Source organism: Rattus norvegicus, chromosome 8 (assembly GCF_036323735.1).
Source record: "Rattus norvegicus strain BN/NHsdMcwi chromosome 8, GRCr8, whole genome shotgun sequence".
NCBI classification, from domain to species: domain Eukaryota; kingdom Metazoa; phylum Chordata; class Mammalia; order Rodentia; family Muridae; genus Rattus; species Rattus norvegicus.
The window spans coordinates 44,708,434-44,721,634 of NC_086026.1; positions in this window are offsets into that span (position 1 = coordinate 44,708,434).

The window sequence follows — 13,201 nt, forward strand, 5'->3', positions numbered from 1 at the left end:
GCTTTTTTATCTCTACCTTTGACCTCCTGGCTGCTATACTTGGTTCTGCTTCCCCTCCCCTTTCCACCCCATGGTTCAGGGTCATGACCACTCTGGACTCTCCCAGATGTGTCTGTCTGTGGCTCTTCTCTCTCACATATCTAAAATAACCTTTCTCCTCCATCATACCTCAGAGCGGTCCTTTCCTTTTTCTTACCTTTTTTTTCCTTTCAGAAAGATGTTGGCAGAGAAGTGATCACAAAGGAGCTCTTACACATTGGTGGTGGGAATGTAAATTAGCCCTTCCACTGTGAAAATCAACATGGTGGTACCTTCAAAAATTTAAAAATAGGGCTGAAGATGTAGTTCAGTTGGCAGAGTGCTGGCCTACCACCGGTTCCAACTCAAGCATCTCATAAAGTGGACATGGTGCTGCATGCCTATAATTCCAGTTTTAGGGGCTTGGGCAAGAGCACACAAGTTCAAGGTCATCAGGTCTAGTCTGAATTCTAGGAGACTCTTCTGTAATGGTGTGTGGCCCCCAGAGTACAATTCACACTGAAGCACCAAGTTCCCAACCTAAAGGAGAGTTATTACTCTGCGGGTGGTGTAGGGCTGCCTCTGGACCCAACCACAGGCAGCCAGCAAGCAGGAGAGTTTTGTTTGTTTGTTTGTTTGTTTTTTGCAGGAGTGGGTTTTTAAAGGAGAAAAGAGGAAGTCTGTGTTAGGGAGAGTTGGTGAGTCTTGATTGGGCAGGTTAACCAGCGTAGCCAAATAATGAACTTTGACGCCTGGAACTTGATGTTTTGGTCTTAGTAATGAGTCAGTGGCCAAAGAATGGAACAGACCTTAGAGGCAAGCTTTAGGAATGTAATCTAAAGGTTAAGAAGGAAGAGGGAAGGGGGCAGGGCAAGACCTCCGGGCAATGCTTGCCGTGCTTGGGCTTCCTACAGCCCTTCAAATTCAAAACAAAAAAACCAAACTGATCTAGAAATAGACATACATAGGACCAGGCTGTGCCACAGTGTCTTTACTGTAGCAGTGTCTGCAACCTAATGCCTGCCAACAGAGGAATGGATAAAGAAAGTGGAGTTTATTCACACACACAATGAAAATGTCTCAGTCATAGAGAATTGAAGTCATGTCATTGCCAGGGGTGGGGGATGGGGGAGTGGGGTGAGGGGGACAACCAGAGAAAATCATATTAACAAGCTTGGTATCCAAAGGTTAAGTATGTAACATGTTTTGTCATCGCTTCTCGGTCTTTTGGCTAAGATCAAGTTAGTAACATGTTTTGTCTCAGTTATGGATCCTAGACTTTATAGATTCATAAGATCATGTATGTACAGATGACATGAAAACAGAAGTAAAAATGGAATAAAGGATTAATGAACGAAGGAGGGCAAAAAAGGGAAGGGAACCCCTTATGGTCAAAGTATATTTACATGAAAATATCCTCACATGGACTGGAGAGATTGCTTATGGGTTAAGAGCACTGACTGCTCTTCCAGAGGTCCTGAGTTCAATTCCTAACAACCACATGGTGGCTCACAACCATCTGTAATGGGATTTGATGCCCTCTTCTGGTGTGTCTGAAGAGAGTGACAGTGTATTCACATTAAATAAATAAATCTTTTTCTATTCTTTTTTTTTTTTTCGGAGCTGGGAACCGAACCCAGGGCCTTGCGCTTGCTAGGCAAGTGCTCTACCACTGAGCCAAATCCCCAACCCTAAATAAATAAATCTTAAAAACCAAACAAACCCTCCTGTAATTCAGTATTTAAAAAATAACCCAGACCCAACATAGTAGTAACAAGATACACATGAATGTAACAAGATATACATGTAGGAAATGTTCTCTTCTACTTTGGCTTTGCGACATAGTAAACTGTCAATAACAGATCTAGAATCCAGATGCTCTAGCTTGTAGGCTTAGACTCTTCCAAAGGAGAACAATACTGTGATTTATTAGGCAACTAAGATGTAGCAAACCTTTCACATTTCTTTTTTTTTTTAAAGATTTATTCATTTATTATATATAAGTACACTGTAGCTGTCTTCAGATACACCAGAAGAGAGAATCGGATCTCTTTACAGATGGTTGTGAGCCACCATGTGGTTGCTGGGAATTGAGCTCATGACCTCTGGAAGAGCAGTCGGGTGCTCTTAACCGCTGAGCCATCTCTCCAGCCCACCTTTCACATTTCTTATTTTATAACTTCCTCTGTGTGTGTGTGTGTGTGTGTGTGTGTGTGTGTGTGTGTGTGTGTGTGTGTGTGTGTTACTGGGATGAACACAAGGCCTCATGCATACTACTGCTAAAGTATAACTTTATTCCCAGTTTTGTTTTTGCTTTTTATTTATTTGTTTTGGTACAAAGTTTTACTAAATTGGTAAGAATGGCCTAAATCCCATTCTTTAGCTCAGGCAGTCCTTGAATTTGGTATCCTATTACCTCAGCCTTCTGAGTAGCTGGAATTACAGGCAAAGGCAACCTCGCACAATCTTCTTCCTCCTCTTCTGTTTCCTCTTCTTTCCTTCCTTCCTTTCTTTTTCTTTTCCTCCTCTTCCTCCTCCTTTTTATTTTTATTTTTCAAGACAGAATGTCATAGCACAGGGTAGTCTCAAATTTGCTGTTTAACTAAGGATGATCTTGAACTTCCAATCCTCCTGTCTCTACTTCCCAAGTGCTAGGATAACAGATGTACACTGCCATGCCTACTAAGTATTGTTTACGACCAGGTTTTCCGGGTGCCCAGTGTCACACCCTTTTATTTAGCACATCTGCCTTCCCTTGTGGATCACTGCAGGCCTTTGATAATTGTAGGCCGTGTATCATCATCACTAAGATAGGGTTCCTCTAATTTTAATGCAAAAACGAACTGTCTTTAAACTTTGCACAATACAGATTGTGGTTCAGTTGCTCTGGGACGAGGGCCAGGATTCTGTAGTTTTAACAGCATCCTAAGTGATTCCAATACACATTTACTAAGTGTCTGTTATCTCTCTTAGGTAGGTGTTTGGGACACACGACATTCTCAACTTGCTTTCTTCCAATAGGGAAACATACAAGGAAATGAAATGCACAAAGTATTAGGGGAACATACGGTTAGCAAAGGCTAGCTACAAAGAGAACCATGCTCCATGCAAGCAGCACCAGGAAAGCTATTGGGTATATCTGGAGCACTGGAATCTATTTGCTATGGCCTGGACTTAGAAGAGGAGGAGAATTGGCAAGAGACAGACCTCCTCTTTTACTGCCAGGCTCTAATTGCCAGAGTCTTCAAATAATAAGATTTAGTGGTAAGCAAGCAGACGAGAAGTCTGCCTTAACAGAGCTCATGTAGATGTAGAATGAAATAAAGTGGCACAGAACAAAAATAAAATGGAAATAAAACCTGGGTCTCAGGCAGGAGGTTAAAAAGAATAAATGGAACAAAGCAAGATGTTTAATGGTATTAAATAGTGACAAACGAGACATAGAAATACCATGCAGAATGACTGCCCAGGTAGCTGCCACTGGTTATCCTAAGGGTCATACTTGAGCAGTTGACTGTTAAGATCTGAATTCGGGGGGGGGGCGGGGGAGACCAGCCATGTAATGATTTGTCAGTCAGGTGTGCTGGCGGTAGTCTTTAACTCATGCATTCAGGAGGCAGACGCAGGTAAATCTCTGTGAGTTTGAGGCCAACCTGGTCTACATAGAGAGTGCCAATAACCAACCAGGCCAAAATCTGCCGGCTGGATAACAATCACAGAAACAATGACAGTGTGGCTACAAATATGACCGAGTCCTGTTTGGGTTCCTCTTTTACTTCCAGGCATCTACAATCACCACGTTTGTATCTCTCTCTCTCTCTCTCTCTCTCTCTCTCTCTCTCTCTCTCTCTGTATGTGTGTGCTCGTGTTCTCTCTCTTTCTTACACACACACACACACACACGCGCACACACGCACACACACACACACACCTTAAGTCCATCCCTTGGCACAATCACCTTTCACCTAAATTATTGCAAATGTCTTTCTGTTACATCTCTAGTTCATTCTTTCCTGCCAGGGCTTTAGAAAATGGAAAGTCAATACTTTTCTCTTTGCCTTAGACTCTTCATCGGCTCCCATATCTCCATAGAAATAATGTCTAAACCCCTCCTCCTGTCTACCCTTAGCACGCTTTTGGAGAACTCCACAACTCTCTGATCATATGCCCCTTTAACTCTATATTTTGGCCATAATTTCTAAGATGAACCAATGTTTCTTGTCTCTCAGATGCCCATTTGACACCCCTCTGCCTCCTCCATTTTCCATCCATAAGTCTTATCCATAGACCTCTCCCTGTGGTGACAATGACCCCCATAGGCTCATGTATTTAAGTGCTTGGTCCCCAGTTGAATGGACCTATTTTGGAAGGATTAGAAGGATGTGTCCTTGTTGCATTAAGTGTGGCCTTGTTGGAGAAAGTATGTCATGGATGTGGGCTTTGAGGTTTCAAAAGCCCAATTCATTCTCATTCTCTCTCTCTCTCTCTCTCTCTCTCTCTCTCTCTCTCTCTCTCTCTCTCAGTCTGTCTACAATTAGCACATCAGATAGGAATTCTGACCTACTGCTCTCAGCACTATGTCTACCTGCCTGCCACAATGCTCTGTACCCTGATGGTCATAGACTAGCCCTCTGAAACTTTAAGCAAGCCCCCAATTAAATGCTTCCTTTATAAATTGTTTTGGTCCTGGTGTCTCTTCACAGCCATAGAACAGTAGCTAAGACACCCCCCAACCACCTCCTCATTCCTTCTTTGGTCTTCAAGAGCACCCTGAATAATAGGTATCAAAATATTAATCCTGGGGTTGGGGATTTAGCTCAGTGGTAGAGCACTTGCCTAGCAAGTGCAAGGCCCTGGGTTCGATCCCCAGCTCCGAAAAAAAGAAAAGGAAAAAAAAATTAATCCTGTCACATTATGATTACTTCTGTGATTATTGTCTATACCATAACACTAAGTGAAGTCTTGTTACTGTTTTTTATTTTTTCTATCTCTAGGGCCCGTAATAGATGATATCTAGAGTCAGAGTGCATACTCAAATTTATGGAACGAGTACATGAATGAGTTAATGAAAGCGGAAATAAGTCTCTTTCATTGTTCTTGGCTTTCTTATATACATTTTTTGAGAGTTTCATTCTTCAGCACATGCTAGCCCTGAACTCAGTAGCCCAGGCTAGCATTAGGTTGATGGTGATCCTCCTGCATCAGTGTCTCGAGTAGTGGGGTTGGGTGAACCACCACACCTCGCATCTATACAGATTTTTTTAAATTTAAGATTTAATAAATTATTAGTGAGGAAAACAGTAAGATATTATAAGCAGTTAGATAGAAAAAAAAACCTACAGATTTATATGCAATAAAAAATCAACAGGCTAGAATTACACTCCTGAGGAATGTCTCTCACCGTGTTGGAGTGAGTTTATAAGAGGCAATAATCTGCCTTTATTATTTATTCTGTTTTGCTGAGACAGGGTCTCTGTGGGGCCCAGGCTATCCTTAATCTTGTGAGCCTCCCAAGGGCAGGAATTGCAGGTGTGAAGTACCACGCTTTGATTTGGCCTGGAATTCTCAGTTGTCCTGTCTCCACGACTCATGTACTGAGATCACACGTGTGGACTCCCAGGTCAACTTAATCCACCGTGATTTTTTAAGGGGTTAGAGAAGACAAAGTTAACCTTCACTTTCATAGAACTAATTTGCATGTATTAATCTGCACAGCTATCAGTGACTTACAGTTTATAATATTATAAAGTCTCAGAACAGGGATAGTTTAGAAACAGATATCCGCGAACTTATCCTGGTGTTCTTTGTGGTTCTAAATATATCTAGTTTCCCCATCAGCTTCCCAATCATCTGACATCAAATAGGATTCAACAATTCAATTAAATTCTAACACTTTGCACCTAGAGTTAAATGTCAAATGTCATTCTTTAAGCTCAGTCCCATAAGACAGAGCCACTTGTGAGGCCAGTCAACATCCCAAACACTTGTAGCAGCTATAGTTAGCTAGCTATAAATTGGGAATGCTCATGACATACTCCTCAGGGACTAGAACTTGCTAAAATGGTCCCCAGAACTCAAGGGAACCTTGTGTATACTGGATTATTATGAAGTATAAAATACTGCCTGGTATGGGAGTTGGTACATGCCTATAATTTCTGCTGGCACCCAGAAGACTGAGGTGGTATGGTCATGAGTTTGACAACAGCTTAAAATGCATGTCTGTGTCTCCAAGTAAACAAAGGTATAACCTGGAGATAGGAGGAGTGGGAGTTTAAGGTCATCCTCAGATATATAGCAAAATGGAGGTAGGCCTAGGGAGAGAGGTGGGGGGAAGGCTACAACTTAGTAACGGTGAGCAAAGAGGAAGTGGGCATGGTGGTTCATGCTGTAATTCCAGCAGTCAGGAGGCTGAAGTAGGAGGACTGCTAACATGTCAAGTCTTACGTGGGTTACATATTTTTTTTTTCGGAGCTGGGGACTGAACCCAGGGCCTTGCGCTTGCTAGGCAAGCGCTCTACCACTGAGCTAAACCCCCAACACCACCTGGGTTACATATTAAGTTCCATGTCAGCCCAGGGAGGCCAGAGAGGTTGTCGGATGCCTTGGAACTGGAGTAACAGTTTGTTATGAACTGACCAGTATGGGTGCTGGGAACCAAGCTTGAGCCCTTTGGAAGAGCAGCCAAGGCTTCTACACTGACCCATCTCTCCAGCCCCTCATATATTCTTTGTATTAGCATATGTATGGTTTTAAAAAGCTCATTATGAACACATATAACAAAAGATGCTCCTGTTTATTTGGTAAATTCCAAGGGATTTAGGGTGCTGCTCCAGGAGCTGGGTACAGAAACTGAATATGTGTTTTTCCTGAGACCACCGATATCCCTTAAACGGTAGCTTGTTACCATTAGAGAAATCAGTTAAGTGTCATTGGCTTATTCCACATTTCATTTTTCAAGTTGATACATTAATTCTTTATGTGTGGGTATTTTGTCCATATGCATTATAGAAAACTGGTGCTGGTGGAGGCCAGAAGAAGGCATCAGATCTCCTGGGACTGCAGTTACAGATGGTTGTGCGCCTCCGTGTGGATGCTGGGAATCGAACCCCAGGTCCTCAGCTGATGAGCTAAATCTCCAGTCCCTCAAATTTTCTTATACAAGCTAATAGATGTTTTGCTTATTTTTATCTCCATTTATTGAGATAATGAAGTGAAAGCCAAAACATTTTTCTCTTGCCAGAAAATCATGATACATGGTTGGGAATGATTTGGGTTTCACCGGCAGGCTCACTGCTGGAGATTTCGTCCACATCCATGTGTGGGGGTAGAAGAAGCTTAGAAAGTGGGAACTTAACTGTGTGATGATTAGTTTGTGACTGTCCTTGGAAGGGACTAATGTTGACTTTGGGAAGAAAGTCAGCTTTCGTAAGAGCAGGTTGTTGTAAAGGCATACATGGGGTGACTCCCCATCATTGGGAAGCTGAGGCAGGAGGATTACCATGAGTTCAAGGCCAGATCATTCTGGACTAGCCACTGAGTAGAACAAAACAAAATGCAATAAATAAATGGATACGAAAGAGAATAAGAATAAAAGGGGGAAATCGAAGACAAATGAGTAGAGAGGGCACCTCTGGGTTTGGACACTTCCGCATACAGCTATTTCCCTTCCTACCTCTAGGTCATGCTCTGATTGGGCCATGGGTTCCTCACCAGGACGCAGGCACATGCTGTGTGAACCTTCCAGCCACTAGCATAATGAGCCAAGTAATATACTAGAGTATAGCTGACCTCAAGGTGCTTGTCATTGTTGATGTTTGTTTGAGGTACTAGAGACTGAGGCCAGGACTCACAGTCTTGTCCTCCCCTCCTTCCTCCTTCCCTCCCCTCCCCTCCTCTGCCCTGACCCTCCACGCTCTTCCCTTTCTACTTCTATTCCCTGAAGTTTACTAAGACTTAACTACCATGCTTATGACTTTTTCTTTTGTTGTAGCCCAGGCTGGCCTGTAGATACTCTGCTAGCTGGAGATAACCTCAATCCCCTGATCCTCCTGTCTCTACTCCCAAATGTTAGGGCTCTAGATATAACTCAACAGAGGAGTGTTTGGCTAGTATGCCTAAGGTCTTGGGTTCTGGTTTCTAACAATATAAATAAAAAAATTAAAAATTAAAAAAATACAAAATGAGGTCAGTCTAAATTTTTCACATTTGTTGGGAGTGATGCCCTTGAAGCCCTCCATTGTTGATATTATTATGGTTAGAATTAAGTATGACTAGGTTCATGGAAAATCCCCAGCCAGCTGCAGAAAACTAATACAAATCTGATGGTCAAGATAAATAATATGATAAAGTTCTGCTAACTAATAGATATGACAAACCTGTGACCTTTCTGACAACCTGTCAACATCAGCCTATTCCCTGACCACACGAATATTGTGTCCTTGGCCTGCGTAAATGTTTCACACTTCCCCCCTCCCTCTGTTACCCATGTTATGGTATAAATTCAGCCCTGGGAAAAATGAAGTTGTCGCCTTGATCAGACTCTTGTCTTGGCGTCCTTCTTCGCGTCTCTTGTCCCCCATTTTCTTCCAGGTACCCCCCCAGGATCCCTTCGCTTACACACATTCATTTATTTAGTGTGTGTGTGTGTGTGTGTGTGTGTGTGCGCACGCGCACACGCTGGTGTTCTGTAGAAGTAGATTCCAACAGATGGCAAGTAAACACAAGCAGGCAAAGAAGTGAATCTTCTTCTTCCAATGTCCCTATGTAGGTGTTCTGTAGAAGGCGTGGCCCAAATGAAAGGTGTGTACCACCACACCTGGATCTGGGACTTGCTTTGTCCCAGGCTGGCCTTGAACTCCGAGATCTCCTTGCCTCGATTTCCTGGGATTAAAGGTGTGTACTATGTTGCCTGGGCGTGTCAGTTGCTGAGTGCCGGATTACAGGTATGTACCCTGCTCACCTCCCAAAGTCAGTTTTATTAAGCCAGAATATACCCTCTGGAATGCGTGGTTTTGGTAGTGTTCATGTTTTGCTTAATTTTATGTTTTTTTGCATTGTTGGTGATTGGATTCAGGGTCTTGTGCACGTTAGGCAAGTTCCTTGACACTGAGCGATTCCAACCTCACTTTGTTTGTTATTGTGTTATTTGTTTACATTTTGTTCTTTGATGCTTTTATACATGGCTAAAATGAATTTTAATCTTTCCCCCTTCCCATTGCTCTGTCTCATCTCTATGCTGTTTTGAGACATGATTGTGTGACATCGCCCATACTGATCATTGTTCCAGATCCTCCTGCCCCAGCCTCACCCCAGGTCTGGGTTACAGGTGCGTGCCTCCATGCCAGATTTTATTCTCTTTTTATTCTAGATATTTCATATCATGGAGTCATACAAAAAGCCTTTTGCGTCTGATTTTTCGCTTACTGTTTTCAAAGTTTATGTTGTGTAATATATGTCTGTACTTAATTCATTTTTATGATACTATTTTATTTTAAATATACCACATTTTCCTTGTCAATTTAATAACTGCTGTTGACTATTTGCCCTTCCTCTTCCTCTGAGATGGAATCTCTTACTTAGTAGCCCAGGCTGGCTTTGAACTCAGTTATATAGCCCAGGCTGGCCTCCAGGTACCCTCTAGCTTTGAACTCCCAAGTGACAGGATTATAAAAGCACACACACACTACCCCTGGCTTTAGGTATGAGGTATGCTGACATAACACTTTCATTTGTCATGGGTATATGCTTACCCAATAGTAGAATTTCTAGGTCAGAGGGTAACTGTCTTAGTTACAGTTGCTTTTGCTGGGATGAAACACCATGACCAAAAAAAGCACGTTGAAGAAGAAAGGGTTTATCTTGCTTACACTTCTATCAACCAAGGAATTCAAGCAGGGCAGGACTCTGGAGGCAGGAGCTGATGTAGAGGTCACAGAGGAATGCTGCTTACTGGTTTTACACCTCATAGCACACCAAGCCCAGGGTGGCACCACCCACTACAGGCTGGGTCCTCACCCCTCAATTACTAGTTAAGAAAATGCCATACAGGCTTGCCTATGGCACAGTCTTTTGGAGGCAAATTGTTAATTGAAGTTCCCTCCTCTCTGATAATCCTAGCTTGTGTCAAGGTGACATACTAGCTAGCACGTGCAGTAATGTAACAAGGGCTTTCTTGAAATTGGCCTTCAGCCTCTGTCTCTTTTGACCTGCCATTCCTAACCCTCTGTCAAGAAGCTGTCCCCATGGTGAAGGTGTTAACTGCCACACGTGTCTTTAGTCACCTAATCCAAATGGCCTTTGTATCCGCTTCCTCAGCAGTACCCACTGAAAGTCCAGGCCTGTTGTCCATGCTGGTGTTCTGGGAAGACCCACCCACTCCATCTGCAGCCTTACTCTCCCTCCTCCCTCCAGCCATCATGACCCTACATGCTCCTGAACCTCTTGCTAGAGCTCTGAGAAGCTGGACCCTCTTCTGTGTCAGTTGTGTATACATGTGACCTTATTTTTTTCTACCAATTCTCTTTTCCCAAATTTGATCATTTCCAGTGTCTGGCAACCCAGATCTATGTTTCTGGTAACACGTAACTGGTTTTTTTGTTTTGTTTTGTTTTGTTTTGTTTTTTTGTTTTTTGTTTTTTTTTGAGTATTTGTCATGTTTTATTTATTGCTGATGAAAGAAATTTTTTTCATATTTTCACAATAGCAAAACTGAATAAAATAAAGTCATTACAAAACCCTTTCAGATGGCCAGAGGGCTGGCTCTGTAGTTAGGAGTGCCTGTTGCTTAAGAGTGCTTGATGCTCTTGCCAAAACCTCAAATTTAGTTCCTAGTGCCCATGTCACAGGAATCACAGACTTCTCATTCCTGCTTTAGGAGATCTGATGCCTCTCCTGGCTTCTTGAGCACCTGCACATATGTGCGCACACAGAGAGACACAAATACATACATAAACATAAAAATAAAACATTTTTTAAGAAGCTGTTAGGACAGGAGCTGGAGAGATGGCTCAGAGGTTAAGAGCACTGACTGCTCTTCCAGAGGTCCTGAGTTCAATTCCCAGCAACCACATGGTGGCTCACAACCATCTGTAATGGGATGCCCTCTTCTGGTGTGTCTGAGGACAGCTACAGTGTGCTCATATACATAAAATAAATAAAACTTAAAAAAAAAAGAAGCTGTTAGGACAGGAGAGATGGCTCAGGGGTAAAGGAACTTGTCATTTAAGCCTGGGGACCTGAGTTTAATTAATCCCTGGGAACTCACATAAAGGTATAAGGTCACTCTGACCTCTGCATATGCATTCTGTGTCATGCATACCCGCCCCCAAATCATGCCCACACACAAACATATACACAATAAATAAATTTCAAATGATTTCTTACAATTATGTGGTGGTAGGGGTTGGATGAGTATCAAAATGCAATCCCATTAGGAGAATGTGACACATTCTAATTGGAAGTAGGGGGATTACATTAGGAGAATTAAGTCCAAGTATTGTAGAATCGTACAGTAGAGTTGCTACACACACACACACACACACACACACACGTTTGTTTATTTGTAGATATGGTGCAGGATGTCAGATCTGGAACTTTGCACATGCTAGGCCAGAGCTCTCCCACAAAGCAGAAGCTAGAGCCTCTGCACTTAAAAAAAAAATTACAGTTATTAATTTGTGTGTGGGAGAGGTGGGTGGCTGCGTACATGTGTGTGTGTGTGTGTGTGTGTGTGTGTGTGTGTGTGTGTGTGTGTGTGTGAAATACGTGAAAGGTCAGAGACAAACTTTTGGGTGTTAGTTCTATCATGTGGGCTTTGGGGTTCAAACTCAAGTTGTCGGTCTTGGCAGCAAGCACCTTCATCTACTGAGCCAAAGCAGTTGCCCTAGATGCTGAGATTTTATAAAGCTCTAACAAACAGGAGTCTGAAGTTTCTCAACACAGATTTAAGAACTCTTTTAGATATGCTAATTACCCAGATTTGACCATTTTATTATATGTATATATATATATATTTCAAATCATCATATTTATAGAAAACAACTTGTCTGCTAATTAAATATAAAGTGAAACCTTTTTTTAAAGATTTATCTTTTTTTTTTTTAATTTGAGTACACTGTCACTGTCTTCAGACACACCAGAAGAGGGCATCAGATCCCATTATAGATGGTTGTGAGCCACCCTGTGGAAGGACTTGAACTCAGGACCTCTGGAAGAGCAGACAGTGCTCTTAACCTCTGAGCCTTCTCTCCAGCCGGAAATGAAACATTTTAAGCTTTGTATTGTGTTTGTTTATTTTTCTTCTTTTTTTCTTTTCTTTCGGATCTTATTATATAGACCCGGCTGGCTTAGAGATCTTCCTGCTTAGCCTCCTGAGTGCTAGGATTAAAGGCGTGTGCTACCACCACCTCGCCCTTATTTTCCTTTCTAGGACAAGGATTCGTATAGCTCACAATGGCCCTAAACTCACTGTGTAACCTAGGACAACTTTGACCCTTGCCTCTACCTCCCAAGTTGGGAAACATCTTATCATTTTGAAACTCTAAATGTTTTGTTTTTTTTGTTTTTGTTTTTTTACATTTTTCTTTATTTTTTAATTTTATGCTAAAATTATTTCTCTCTATTTTAAGAAAACAAATTTTGTTTTAAAAAGAAAACAAAACAAACAAACAAAAATCCCCAAGGTATTGCGGAGGACGGCCAGTGCAGGAAAGAACACCATCTAGCACCATGGGAAAAAAGCAGACAAGACACCCAACTGAGGAGAGGCCAGGGCCTACTTTGCATTTTGCCATTTTCCTTGCTACACAAAAGCACAGATGTATCCATTATTTACATATTAACATGATCCTCACAATGTGGTGTCTATTTGGACTCCACCATAGGCAGAACAATGGGCTTGAACCAGTGCCAGGCTCCTCTCTCTCTAGGTTTAGGAGAGAGACAACTTGAGCAGAGGCAGCAGGATTCTGTCGGAGGTATGGCCCGGAGACATCAGACTTTTGCAACATTCTTCCTCCAATAGTTCCTGGACCGAGACCACTTCTGTCCTTTTTCACTTACGTATTTATTTGTTTGACCCTGGAGGCGATAACGGTCTCCCTTCCTTTGAGTAGAAAGAAGCTGCCTATGGGAATGCAGCAGCGGCCTCCTAGTAACCATGGGAACCTTATTGGCATGGCAACCG